This window comes from Lepisosteus oculatus, chromosome 15, assembly GCF_040954835.1.
Source record: "Lepisosteus oculatus isolate fLepOcu1 chromosome 15, fLepOcu1.hap2, whole genome shotgun sequence".
NCBI lineage: Eukaryota > Metazoa > Chordata > Actinopteri > Semionotiformes > Lepisosteidae > Lepisosteus > Lepisosteus oculatus.
Window position 1 is genome coordinate 30,690,127 of NC_090710.1, and position 14,782 is coordinate 30,704,908.

Consider the following 14,782-nt stretch of genomic DNA (forward strand, 5'->3'; position numbering starts at 1 on the left):
TGGAAATCGAAACTAACATCTTTAGATCGCTTTTGATTATTCTCCAACTGGCATCCTGGCCAGGGTGTTCCTTGCCAGGATAGGCTCAGCTCCCCCGTGATCCTGAATTGGATGAAGCAGTTGGAAAAAGGATGGATGATTACGGATGATTATGATCCACAGACTAATGTTAAGGGTATGAGATCATGCACCGAATAACAATTGGAACTTCTAACCTGGAGCCTTTATAAGGAAAAACAAACCAGCTATGGACAGTGTTTTTTCACAAGGTGCAAACAGCTTTAAAAACGAACTCGAAGCATATGTTATTTAAATAAAAAATGAAACCAGCTGTGTTCATGTTCCACTGCACTTTATCTCAGTGAGATAGTACAGACTGAGCCAGATGACAAGCAGGAACCCCAAAAGACTGACAGGTTTCTTCTCACTGCAAGAATGAGTTTAATAGCACTCTGTTTTACAAACACAGGCCAGTCATGAGTGCCTTACCACTGCTCCCGTCGTGTTTGCAGATGTTTCTCACAAAGGAGGAAAAGCTGTAATTTCGCAAGTGATGCTCGTTGTGTCGGGTTTTATTTTCTCCAGTCCAGTCCATCTGTATCCAATCGAAAATACAGATTTCAGATTTCCCGCTGCATGTGTTCAGCTGTGTGGTGCGCACACACATGGAATCATAGGAAAACTGAGGAGTCTGCTCAAATCCTTGCTGCTGAAACCCCGGGAAATCAGAACTCCAAATAAAGGAGGCTTCAATCTGTTGTTTCAGTCTCTGGTGGTCTCGCCATTCATACATATGAGAAATGAGAATCAGTCAGCTTTTCCCACTGACTTTTCTTTTCCCATTGTAAAGTTTTATGAGGCTGCACTACAGCAGTAAAGTGTGCTTCAGGTATATAAAGTAAGTAGAACAAATTTGTCTTGAAGTGGAATGAATGAGTGCTCAATAAACTCAGTCAAAGATCCTTTAACAAGTTCTAGGTAACTGCTTGAGAAATTGCAGGGTGCTATGTCTGTAAATGTAGAGTGTGCATCTTTCTTGCATATATGTATACAGTAGTGCTAGTGTGAATACTCATATTTATTTTAAGGTGGTAAGCAACTATGGCAAATGTTTGAGATAACAAATCTGTGCATCTAGAAGTATTCTTTGTAATCGAACACTCAAAAACATTTTTGATTGTCACTTGACAAGAAAATTCACCTTTTGAAGTAGAGATTACACATTTGGGTTGATTATATGCAATAGAAACAGTTTCGAGAACTGAGTTGAAAGGAAACATATTTTATCGCTGTTATCTCCGTGTGCATTTGTTAATGCGTAGATTGTGCTTTGAACATCAGAAGCACTGCCAGAAATAAACTTTTCATTTAAGAAGCTTTGAAATTCCAGATGCTGTTTTTTGCTGCAGCTACTGTATCATGCAAGTAGCTCTTATTTAGTCCATTCATGAAGTCAATCAGACTGCCAGAAGGGCAGCATCATGCCCCTGTGAATGATGTCAGGGAAGGAGACCGTATTAAAACGACAGATGGCAATCCAAGTAGTTTGGTCCAAACAGTATAACGACTCCTCTGAAGGCAAAGGGAATGGATTTCTCTGCTGTGTTTTACATTTCAAATTTCCAGTCCCATTAACTTTACTCTCACACACAACACAATGCTGTTAAAAGGGTCTTAACTATTGCCAAACAAAGTGTTTTCAGCTGCTATACATCCTGCTTCTGTCAGCTTGGCTGCTGTGCTCTTATATGCAGAGTGGATTGAGCACTAATACGAGAATTTATTTTTATTTCATAATGGAATTAAATGTAAGCATCTGCAAATACAATTAACCCTATACACTAGTGAATTCTTAATACTGTTAATTTGGCGTGAGGTCACTTGTTTACAAGAGCGAAACTAGATTGCATACATAGATTAAAATGTCTAAAAAAATAAATGATGAAAAAGCCAGGATGTTATTTCAATCTTTTAATATATATATATGTGTTGTACTCTCTCCTGCTGGATTCCTGGGAAACACACAAGAATTACCACGGTAACTGGTGAAGCCTCAGCAGGATCTGTCAATCGGCCGGTTGCCGTGACTACACGCCCTGGCAGGAGAGCTGTTCCACTTGTGTGCGATTAGTCGACACAATAGTACTAATAGTAATAGTAATCAATGCATTTCTGACTCTGCTTTGCTTTGACCTTGCCGTTATATTCTTCTTGTGCTTTTTTCCGTGGATCTTGCAGTTCTAAACTTGCTTATTCCTCGACAACATTTCTGGAACTTCCCATGGGCTGTGCTTTATCTGCCTGCTTGCTCACTGCTCCAGTTTGCCTGCACTTGGATTCTTTTAACTGCCCTGCAAAGCTGCTTCCACTCGGGTTCAAGCAGCACTGTTACAATGTGCTGATGAAGACTGTGATTACGTTTTTTAGAAGTTCTCGCTACCTGGGAAATAAAATCTTATTAATACAAATTAACCTGGTTTGACCATATCCATGTCATATATCAAAAATTAAAAGCAACTTGAACATAGAGTAGATTTATATTTCCTTTTAAGAGATGCAAAACGGGTATGTATGAAAGGGGAAATGCAGTCCCAGTTTCCAAGACCGGTTATTAAATCTCAGTAACAAATTAAATTAATTGACGGTATCACAAAATTTGACAGATTCTGAATTAAGCACTAAATCGTGAACGTACTGGATAGTGAAAGTACTGGATAGTTGCCATGTTGTTGAAACCCTTGGTCTTGCCACAGGCAAGAGTTCACATGAATTGTGACTTGAAGTGGCCCTTCCTGCTCACTAGTCACTGTAATGACTAATGGACTGTGACGTACGAGCGAATACATGCAGGATGTGCAGAACACATTTCACCGCAGAAATGTTCCGACATGATCTGCTTGCAGAGTTAACAAGTAAGTAGCATTTGTCGGCAAAACCGTCTCTAAGTCAAGAGCAGTATTTCTATTGGATTAAAAGAGACGTATTCACAAGCCTGCTTGTCTACAATGTAACAAGGCTGCTTAACGTCACGGGGCGTCTTGTTGCCTCATTCTGGATCGCAGAATTAGAGTTGAAAATAATTATATCTTAACATTTACACAGCAGTATGGTAGTTATTAAAAATGTGGCCTATGGAACAAAAACATTCATAGGAAAATGAAACCCAAATCCTTTCCTGGGCTTTAGAAAGGCAATGTTGGAAGTACATCAAAGGTTCTGTAGAAAAACAAACTGCAAGCAAATAAATAGTCCTGAATTCTGATTAACCTCTGTCAGCTCACCACAAGCAGAGTTTTTAAACAGAAGTTCTGGAGGAATAAAAAAATAAAACCCTATTAAATAGAATAAATAAATGGTAAGTTCATTTATAGTTAATTAAGAAATCGACATACTAATCAAGATCTTTGCTTCAGATAAGAAAACAACTGTATAACAGATCTGCAGCTTCAAGCTGCCCAATCAAACCAACCAACCAACCAACCAAATCAACCTGTATTTCTTTATAATTCACTTCAGACGCTGCTGCCAAATCACTTTGTGCATATGTTTTACTTGTGTTCAGTTCGTAAAATAGCTAGGCTGTGTAAGTATTAGGGGCAACAAGACTGTTGGAGTGTAAAGACATTTTAGAGTTTTTAAGGATATATGCTGTAAATACACTGTCAGCGAAGCTCAGCGAGGTTTCACCTACAAACTGTAATACCTGTGTGAATGTAGGCTCACACTCCCATGTTGCTACAGCAACCTGCTGCGTCTCCTCACAGGCTTATTAATCTACCGGTGCCGTAAGAACGCGGTATGGGCATTTATGAGTACCACCTGCCCCTACCTAATGGGAACTTGCCTCGTTAGCTTCACGTGTTTAAGTCCTGCTTCAAGTTTAGTTCCATACTCAGTCACTGGGTTTGCTTTCCTCGAGTCTCTCGTATTTTCCTTGGCTGTTACCCCAATCTCGAGCTTGACGCCTTGCCGAGTTTCACTGTGCTCTGACCCTCGCTCGTACTCGCGATCTTGCTCCCCGATTCCCCACCGTTGGCCCCGGACCCTGCTTTCTCCTTCGACTTCATCTCCTGGATTTGCCCTTTTTCACGGACCGAGCTTCAGCAAGCCTCCGCTCCTTAGTGCGGAGCGCTCGGTTCCGCCTTCGTCTGTCAGCTTGCCGTCTCCTGCTTTGCAACCGCCGCCCTCTGCAGGCCAGTGCGTGTCGTTACACAAACCCCTGAGAGTGCCGTGCACTAGTGACGCGCGGGTTGACTCACACCTGCGGTGGGGGGGGGTTACCCGCAGGTCGGGCGGGCTCGCGTTAAAAAAAAGATTTTAGATCGGGCCAGGCGGGTGCGGGTCCGTTTCTCACAACAGCGGGTAAAAAAAAAGCAATTAAAATGTGATGTCCATAACTGCTGTGAAGAAAATAGCAGCAACTATAAACTGTCCCCACTTTTGCATTTTTACAACTGATTTTGCTTTCTTCAGTGATATTGCATATAGCAGGAGATGGACCATGACTCCGATAGCAATCTCATCATCTCTTTGGCCTTCTGTGCTTTTGTATTGCTCTGTTGGCTGCTTTTCTACAATGAATTAGCTGGCAAAGTCATAAAGTGACTGGTTCATACATATCATATTTTTTCATTGTGTGGGCATTCAGACGTTTATTGATATTCCCCCTTTTCCTCTGGGATAATACTGAGGCTGAATTAGCATGAAATCTAGGTAAGGCAGATCGTTTGATGACTAGACTTAAAGGTCACACTGCTAGTAGGTCAATTGTTCTACGTGCCAAGACTTGACGATACTTTCATGCTATAATTAATCATATTTATTTTGGCCTTATTTGATCTTCTGATCTCCACGCGCCATAGGTCGTTTTATTAATGGGCCGTTATTTTTGAACGAGCACTACACACATTGCTTAGAACATTTTCCTGTTTGGAAAAATTAAAATGTCAAAGCCTCTTGCAAAACACCCACAACGAAAGAAAAAAAAATACCATGCAGGAAAGCTGCAAGATGCAGGAGCTACGTCAAACTTGGAACAAACGACTTAAGGAAAAAACAGATATATGGACTGGAAATATGCATTTAATATTTTTGTAGCTTGTAAATATGGGAGCATGACACCTGCAGTGGTCTTCTCAGGAACTGTACTGGTGCCATGTGCCACCTGGGTGCAGTGAGGAGGGCTGGGCATTGTGGGTACTTCTGGAGCAAACAGGTGGGCTGCACTTTAACCACACTGGTGTCTACAGTAAGTAAGGGGACGCGTTTGCCTTGAGAAGCTGAAGAGTATTCAAAGTAGTAACCTGTGGGGCAGGGAGGTTAAAACTGGAGAATTCTGGTGGGATCAGGAATACCCCAGGGAGCGCCAAGAACAAATTTAAAACAAGAAAAGCAGCCACTTCTAATATGCCATGCCAATGCCAGAAGCTTAAGGACTAACACACAAACCTGGGGTTTACATTAACAGGTGACTATAACAGTATAGATATAACTAAGGTGGGGCGCTGCATCAGCATGCGTAGGCTGCAAAGGAACAAGTAGTAGGTTTATTCCCTGCTGAAAAAAAGAAGAAAGAAAACACAACGTTTCGGCCATGGAGCCTTCTTCAGGTGTGAGCTTCTTCTGGAAGTGAAGAACACCTTCTTGTGTTTTCTTTCTTCTTCTTTTTCAGCGTGGAATAAACCTATTACTTGTTCCTAGATATAGCTAAGACATGGATCAGGTAGGGTGATGGGGATGAATATAAAAGTGATGGATATATTTTTCAGAAAGAGAAACAGGACAGAAAGTGTGGTGAAGTAGGACTATACATCCTAAGCAACCTGACACAGTATGGCAACTTTTGATGTACATTTTAAATCTTTAAAACTTTAATTAGGGTTTATACAGTTAGAAAAGCAGATTGTGAAAGAAAGAAGCAGAGCGTACAAGTGGTGGATTAGGATTGGATGGATTCAGTCAGTAGTAGAGGGATGGTCATATTTCAAAACCAATGTTAGAGGCTGAAAACAAATTCATCCCTAAAACAATGAAGTCTCCGTCTAGGAAAAAGGTTTCATGGAGAGTGGTTTAATGACCTAAATAGAAAAAGAGTATGCAGAGCCACAGTACAAGCACAGCTGAAAAAAGATATTAGCATTTTTACCAAAAGAAACAATAAATAAATAAAAATATTGCAACAGCGGTAAAAATACTACCGTTTTTTTAAACATTCCAAGAGAACTGTAAAAGCTGAAGAAAATTGTTTATGAGGTAATTTAGCTGTATCACCCTGCAACTCCCTGGAAGTGTGTGTGACTCACAGGTGTGAGCCTGGACATCACCAGGATGTAATGTCTATGGTTTTTGCTGGAAGTGACTGTCCCTCTCAATCAAGAGAAAGCAGAGAAGCAATAAAAAGCACCAGAATTAAAATAAGGGGACGCTATGCTGAAACTCTACAACGAACCAGCAAGACCTCAGTGGCTATACTGTGTTTGCTTTCGGGTGGCATACTGCAAAAAGTATATTATAGCCTTAGGATTCATTCTTAAAAGAGCAATAAAAACAACCCCTAGCCTTGAGAGATTGTTAAATACAGCTAAATGTCTTAAGTCTAGAACAAAGGATATTATAAAGATATTTTATCCAAGTGATTAATATTCTAAGGTTATAGAATATAAGGCTGTAGGCTGAATGACCTCCTCTTGTGTTGCAGCCTTTCTCATGTTCTTATATATTTAAGTTCATTTCTGGAAAAATGAGAGGGATATGTACTCTCTGCATTGAGAAAAACAGAAAAAATGCGCTGTAAAAAGATTCTTATCCTTGCTGACTTGATTCCTCAGTCTGGTAAAAATATACAGCACATTATTGGATAAAAACGTGTCATTTCAGATTAAATCACCTGCTGGATTTTTTAATTAAGATTTTATTAAGATTAATCTGCATTTCTGAGTCTCCACAGCAGAATCACGGGTATACAACAGATTAGAGTGAAATGATGGGATTATGGGTTCATCACTAAATAATTGAATTAAACCTTATATGATTAATCCAGTCTGGCCTTTTGTGTGATTTAGGAAACATTCCAAGCTTCAAAGATATTAATAATTCCTGATTAAAACAAAATCTGCCCTAGTGGACACTACTGGAGGTGACATGGTGTGTTTTAATGGGAACTCTGCTCGATGCCTCAAGCTTTCTCCAAAACCAATTTACTGTAGCAGCAGCAGGTGACCCTTGACTGGTGAAGTCAGTGAACTCTGTTTGTGATGTGATTTCAAAGACACGCGAGACAGATTTCAGCAAAGAAAAATGTATTAATATTTATTATTGTGCCCCATGCCTTAAACAACACCCAAACATAAATCAAGGAGGGCCTTTGATCCTTTCTGTTGGAGATCTGACCAATTAAAACATCAAAACGTATCACAGCTAATGTGTCTGGTGTATACTTCGTGCTTTTAACACTTACAGTATACAACTGGATAGGGGAGCCCCTCTTTAAAACTTCATCCATCAGGTGGAGTGGAGTTTTTTTACCCACAGTTTCCATTAAACCCACCTCACAATTAAATGTGAATAATTTTATAGTGCTGTTATGCATGGTGTGAACCAAACATGAAACAGCAATGAAGAAACTGAAAGAAAGATTTCTCTAGTGCAAGTGTAATATTACAAAAAATGTTACGTTTTTTAAAAGAAGACTTAAGGTACAGATTTGACCACATTTAAGTTTCTCTACTTCGCAGGCAACAAATGCACACAAACATCTGCCCGAAATTAACTGAACAAGAAGCAGGCATGCGAATAGACTGTTTTGGGACAAGGATGAGATGAGATCTGATAGGAAAGGTAATTGAGCTATTAAGTGCAATGGTTTTAATTTATTTTCTTTAAGCTCTGAATTACATAGTAGAACATAGCTTCAATAACTACCAGATATCTACTACTTTCCTTGCCCGCTGTCTTTTAATTAGAGCTAAGGAAAAAACCATTCAGAGACATTCACAGGCTTTTGCAACATTGAGGTAACACAATGTGTCAGGAAATGAAACATGGTTCTTCCTGTTTAATTGTATTACTTTTTCTTGCTGAAAAAAATATACTTTTTTATAAAATCCAATCCTTAAAACAATAAACAGATGTTCCAGTTTTTTTGTTCTGATTTTGTTCTGATTAAATAATGTTTTCCAGTGCATAATTGTTTTCTACAGTAAACAGTATAAAAGCGTTTAAATTGCTCCCAGTTTGTTTCTGTACTCTGCATGAAATCAAATTGATGACTCAGAGAACAATATTGATGTTTTTTTGTTCAAATTATACAAACAACACATGCTCTGTTTTGAACAAGGTTTGAATATGCAGTTCCTTAGACTCTTAAAAGCTGTTTCGTGGAGTAATTTTGAAATACTTATTGAAAGATTTACAGAAAAAATAAATGGTTTTACGAGTTAAATTTTAAGACAAAGTAGTCCAGTTATCTATAGAGTTAATACTATAGAAACAATTCTCACAGACAGCACTAACAGATGAAGATATGTTTATCACCTTACAGGTGTTTTCTTTGGTGTCCTCAGTGATTTATTCATATTCTGTGATCACAAACATCATAACAGACTGAGTTCTGGTCTAGATAATATTTACTGCTTCAAAGAATTAAAAAACGTAATACCATAATCTTAATACCATTTGCCCACAGTCTCTGATGTTTCTTTGTTTCCATTTCATCTATCATTCATGTGGTTAAGAATAAATCTGCGGGGCACATTATTTGCATTTGTCTTATGTATGTGGACAGACAGATATGACTGTCCTGGACTCTCTTTCAGTCTTTGTACTGCACAGGCAGTGTGAGCTAGTGTGAGCTAGGGCACCATCCCTCCATAAATATGATCCTCTCTACTATATGATCCTCTCTTGGCAGACCAACACTGGACCAGATAAGCAGAAACTGAAAACCCTGATAAATCAGCTAGAAGTCGCTGTATCTTTGTAGGCCATCAGCTGACATTTAGTTGCCAGATTTGCATTGCATACTGGTGGATGGCGAGATGTCTTACTTTATCACGGTGTGGACACTGAGCAAGCATGAAACCTCTAGAGCCTGAATAGGCCATCCTTGAGAGATTTCTACAAATGTATTCCATTAAACGGATTTCTGTTAACGGAGTCAATGATGTTTAATGTCATCCACATGACATGTAAGAATAAACCAATATCCTTTAATGTTTGAGTCAAAGATTACTAGGAGGGAAAAAAATATTCATTTCAGGGCTTTTGAGGTGAGCACCTACGGGCTAAAGCACACACCAATACTTTAAGGTAAATTTACAAAGGGTTACAATGAGACATGACATTTCTGACACGTATGACCATCGCTGTCTACACCGTGGAAACAACTCCATGCTGACCAAAACAGGGAAGATCAGCAGAGCTGCTTGTGTCGTGGCAGCACTCACTATCTTACACTATATCTCAACATTCATGTGGTGGCTGTGTAGTTTTTACACCATGGCAGGTCCCCCTGTAGCCCTGGAAACATCCTGTCTCTCCTTTCATCAAAAATGTGAAAAGAAAAACAAAGAAATTAAATAATTTCTTTGTCAAAAAACTTTCTACCCTCATAGTGAGATGGAGATTTTGAAATTGATAAATGGAATGCGCAGGTGTGTGCTCAAGATGAACTAATTTTTCACACAATAACTAAGAGTATAATGCCTTATTCCTCACTTTGGATTATGATTCTGAAAAGAAATACATTAACCTAATGTGGGTGAACAATTGTGTTTGGTTTATAGCACAGAAGCCGTGTTTCTGTTTCAGTGGATGCATGACATCATTTCCCCTCCAGGGCTGCTTGCTGTCTGTGCAGCTGAGAGCACTGGCTAATAAAATCAGACCATTAGGTAACCCTCTGAGCACCCTGGTGTCCCCACAGGACGACTGTCTGCAAAGCACCTTGTGTTTAACTTGAGCTGACAAGAGACGTGATTCTGGGCCTGGTGCCCACTAGGCACTTGCATCTCTCTCCTAACAAGCTGTTTGTACTCTTGATGATACATGCTGTTATTACTGCTGGGTAAAGAGGAAAAAAAAACAGCTTTCGTTATTTTATCATCATGGGCAATCAGAGAAGACGGTCTTTGAAGCAGCTGATATCCACTTGCTTATGTGAAGTGAATCGCCTGATTGTCTTTGGAAGAGGAGGGTCTCAACATGTGAATGATAGAAATTTTAAAAGTCCTGGGAACAACTTGGCATTCTTATTTGTTTATTTGTTAAACCCTGATGATACTACTCACTCCTTACTAGAGTTTTTAAGTTTTACGAAATGACTGCAAACGGCAGCTATGCTTTTAGTCTGAAGATTTTTTATTTTATTTTCTTATGTAAAATGTGGTAGGAATAACAAACCCCAAGAATTAATTGTGCTGAAAGGATTATGGAGTGTTTTAGTAAGTTAAAATCTGGCTTAGCTAACTTGGCTGAGGGCTTACCTCCTGGCCACACGATGAGGTGGCTAGGACCTCCAAAAAGAACCAAGTGACACCCCAAGTCACGAAGACACAATAAGGGAAAGTATAGAGAAGGTGAGATAGGTGTTCTGCGACTCTGCAAAGCTGGAAGACTGCTTGTTTAAGGGTATCAGTATAGGATTATGTAAACAAGGTAGGGCTTGGATGACCAGTGGTGACTTGCTTAATGAGGTAGTTAGGAAGATAAGATAAGATCACTTTATTGGACATATACAATTTCTTGCATTAGGAATTTGTCTTTTTGCATACCCCAGCTTGCTCTCCATGAGAGGCACAGACAGGGAGAGAAGCTGGGGGTCAGAGCACAGGGGCAACCAATTATACAGCACCCCTAGAGCAGCTGGGGTTAAGGGCCTTGCTCAGGGGCCCCAACAGAGTAGGATTTCTCTGCCGGCCACAGGATTTGAACCAGCAACCTTCCAGCCACAGCCGCTGATCCTTAGCCACAGTGGCACTCTTGTGCCCAAAAAGCTGACACTTCCTGTTGGGGAATCGAACCCTGGTCTCCAGCATGACAGGCAGGGATACTCACCACCTTACTGACGAGGAGCTGTGAGGACTACAGCGTTGCAGACGACATCAGCAGGATATCCTCTACGTCGTGTTTGCGGATGAGCAATTTAAGGTGCATGTCTGAGGATGGACAACTTACTTGCATTATTTTTCATGAATCAGAGGTGCCGAGTAATGCTAAAGCCACATCCTCCCAGGTATGCATGATCATTCCTGCCCATGTCAGTGCGGGAAGCACATCATGCTGACCATGGACACAGTTTAACCCAGGCCAGCCCAGACGGAGAAACTGAGCGTGCAAAATGCACATTGGAAACAAATTCTCAGAAACCCAGATCTCTGACATTCATAATAACAGGGCGGAATCTCTTCTAATCAGAGCCCTCATGTCCATGCCGTCACAACTATTTGTGGTCATGTTGACTGTAAGGAATGCCAGTTCTGACAGGCAGGCTAACGAGGTGCGTTGCCCAGTTACTTTCCTCACGGACATTGTATTCTATTTTTTTATTTGTAGGGAAAGGGAGGGGGGGGGGGAGATTCCACTGTCATTTGCAATATGGTGGGAAGGGAAATACCTGGAAGAAATCTGTTGAGGAGGTTTGCAGTGGTCAATAAGGCATTTCTTATTTAATGGTGCTTTCCTCCCGCACTCCACTGTCAACTACGATAACACCTCTTCAAAAGATGAAATCGTGCAACTGTCCTGTCTTCCATAAAATTTACCTGAATTGAATTTGACCATATTACCTAACGCAGCAGCTGGTCACTTCACCACTATAGAAGAATGTCTAGAATTAATCAGCTGTTCTTGGTTGGCCTCTTGTATCTGGGAAGAGATGCTTGGGCAGAGTTGAAGTGAAAATCAGTGCAGCTACAGTACCATGTCAAGGGGAAGGCTGGAATTCTTCTGCACGTGCTCCTCTATTCAGTCAGCAGTTACACTGTGAGGTCAGCTCGCTCACATGACGGGCGTGATGACAACTTAAACACCTTCTACATTGTAATTTGATTTACTGCTAGAACTGACCAAAAAAAAACTAGGAGAACCTGTATTTGTGTTTCATGCAAACTATCATGACCATATGTCAAATGCTTCTTAATATTATGTACGGACTGGAATAATAGTTTAACAAAGAACGTGTGGTGAATTAATTAACATAAATCATCCATATTATCTATAGCTCACCTGCGTTTTCGCATCCTCCTGGGAAACTAGTTAATCAGAGCGATTTCAGGGAACTGTTTCAGGTTTCAGCTGGAAACTGAAGGCTTCTATTACAGCGCACAAGCAGTTTCCCGGTGTGGCATGACCTTTATTCCACCGTTATGGTCAGATTAAAACTATCATAGTGTAACACAATGATATCTGGCATGAGAGACAGCACAGAGGCCGAGCGAAGCCATGGAGGATGTGGTATGACTACAGGGAGACGACGCCAGCAGCAGAGCTTTCCTGCTCCTTACCTCCAGGCAACATGCCCTGCACGATGTTCTTAGCGGAGTTGTTGACCTGGAACCAAGGACGAAATGGCGTCAGAATTCGAGAGCCGACCCTGGCTGCCCGTTATGTATATGTGCACATGCATTTGGGAAATCAAAAGCAGAAGGAGGCTGCCCATGTACATGAAACGTGTTTTAACTTACTTTACCTGAACTTTAAGAAGTCAAAGGGTATGAATGTGATCAAGACTTATCAAATCATGGTGTTCACAAAGCTGCAGGAAGTATAGTACTGTGCATTGCTCTCTGTGCAGTTCTAAAGATCTAAACACTCCTAGTAATATTTCTTGTTTTTCTGGGGCTGTTTGCGTTCTTCTCCTAATAAATGCACGATGGCGCAGAACGGGGTGCATCTTCCATGGCTCATGCGTAGCCCTGTGTGAATTTAACTTAGTAAAGAGTAAAATGAGATTATCTTTGCACACCGCATCATAATGCAGCCTGAGATTTACCGCATTTCTTTTTGGAAACGGGATATTCTCCACGGTGAGTGGGAGCCGCGTGAGGGTGGAGTGTGTGTTTGTCAATCGCGCTGCCTTTCTTCAATGAGTGCTTGCAGGCTAACAGCAGATTTCACCGAAGAAAAAAAGGAGGACATCGGTGTGGTTTGTTCATGGTTCCTTGCTGTCTGATTTTGCACAAGGTGATTAATTTATTTTTTCTTGTTTGTAATAATCTACGTACTTCCACCACTCTTTAATCTAGTACTAATCAATAATCTCAGATGTTAATGTTAAATGTTTTTTCCTTCCCACATAAACAGATTTGGGTGAAACCATAAAATGACATCGAACAAAATGGATCAGCGATCAGTGTTGAAATTTGATTAATCATTAAATCAAACATAAATACTAGGACCAAAAAGACTGAAATTAGACAGAGAGTTGAAACCGTGTGGATAATGAAGTACAAAGTGGGGACTTCAGTTTCCTTCTCAATCTAATGAAATACAGGCAGGCGATCTACAATCCTTTTTCTTCGTAATTTTCTTAAATGTGTTACTGTGCGGTTTCTGCTCCACAGTACTCGCCTTGCATCATGACACCTTCAGCTAGCCGGCAGTGACAGAGACAAAAAAAAGAGAAGCAGAACTCTGAAAGTAATTTCCTATTTGTCAGAACATCATTACAATAGATTAACTGTTCTTCTCTAAACAGTGGTGTTTCGTGATTTGCACCATCATCATTCCATGATCATCATTACTGAGCACAGCGATTTCCATCATAAATCATATGACAAATTCATTGCCATATTTGCACTGTGAAGACATGATTTCTCTGCTATATATGAGCACATATATGCGTGGGATGGTAGGGGTTATATATTATGATGTTTTCCTATAATAGATGGTAAATAACAGTGCATCTCCAAGGGCACAAATCAGACAAAAACAGCTACTGTACACACAGAAGGCCTGCTCTTGTGCTGCTTGACTGGTGCTTCTCTCAGTGGTGTCCGTACTAGAAACTCCACGTAGTACATTCATTACCTTGTTTACGGTTTTTAACCCAGTTAAAACGCTAACATTCCTGAAGAGCTTTTAGCTGCGTCTTCGAATTTTTTTCTGCCTGTTTGAAAGGAAGCTGTAAAATAATTAGATGTGATGTTTTCAGATCTTCGTGCCCCATCGTGCCCCTGCTTTGGGACTCCCAGCCAGAGCCTCAGTAGAGGCTCTTGGTAGGACTTCTGTGCCCCCTGACTGGTTAAGTGTTTTAATGATTGGATGCTTGACTTTGTGTCTACTCTAAGGGCACTCGCTGGGTGCCAGTACTCTCCACCGCCAGCAAAACTAATTGTCAGAGCCTGTCAGCATCATGTGTCTTTAAATTAGGGTGATTACTAGAGACTCTGAACTTTATAATAGAGATGAAGATAGAAAATGAAGTCCAGGGTACCAACCTGAGTCCACACTGGTGTGGCTCTTCCTGTGACAGCATTCTTCCCAGACAGGAGTGGGAGGGGAGGTGGGCTTGACAGACACATGGGGGGGGTTGAGGTCTTGTGATTAAGTGGTGGCCAGTATGTCATTTGGTGACCACTTATGCACTCTCTGGGATTTTGACAAAGAAAGGAATCATTAAAGCACACAGACAAACATTCTGAATGTAAACAAAGGCATATATATTTTGATGAGGCCAGTAGTTTCAGCGGGTTCCCAGGACGGTTTGGAAGACAAGCAGTGCTCCTTCATTCCAGACACAGCTCATAGATCAGAGAGGAAATAAAGACATTCAAAACAATTGCTG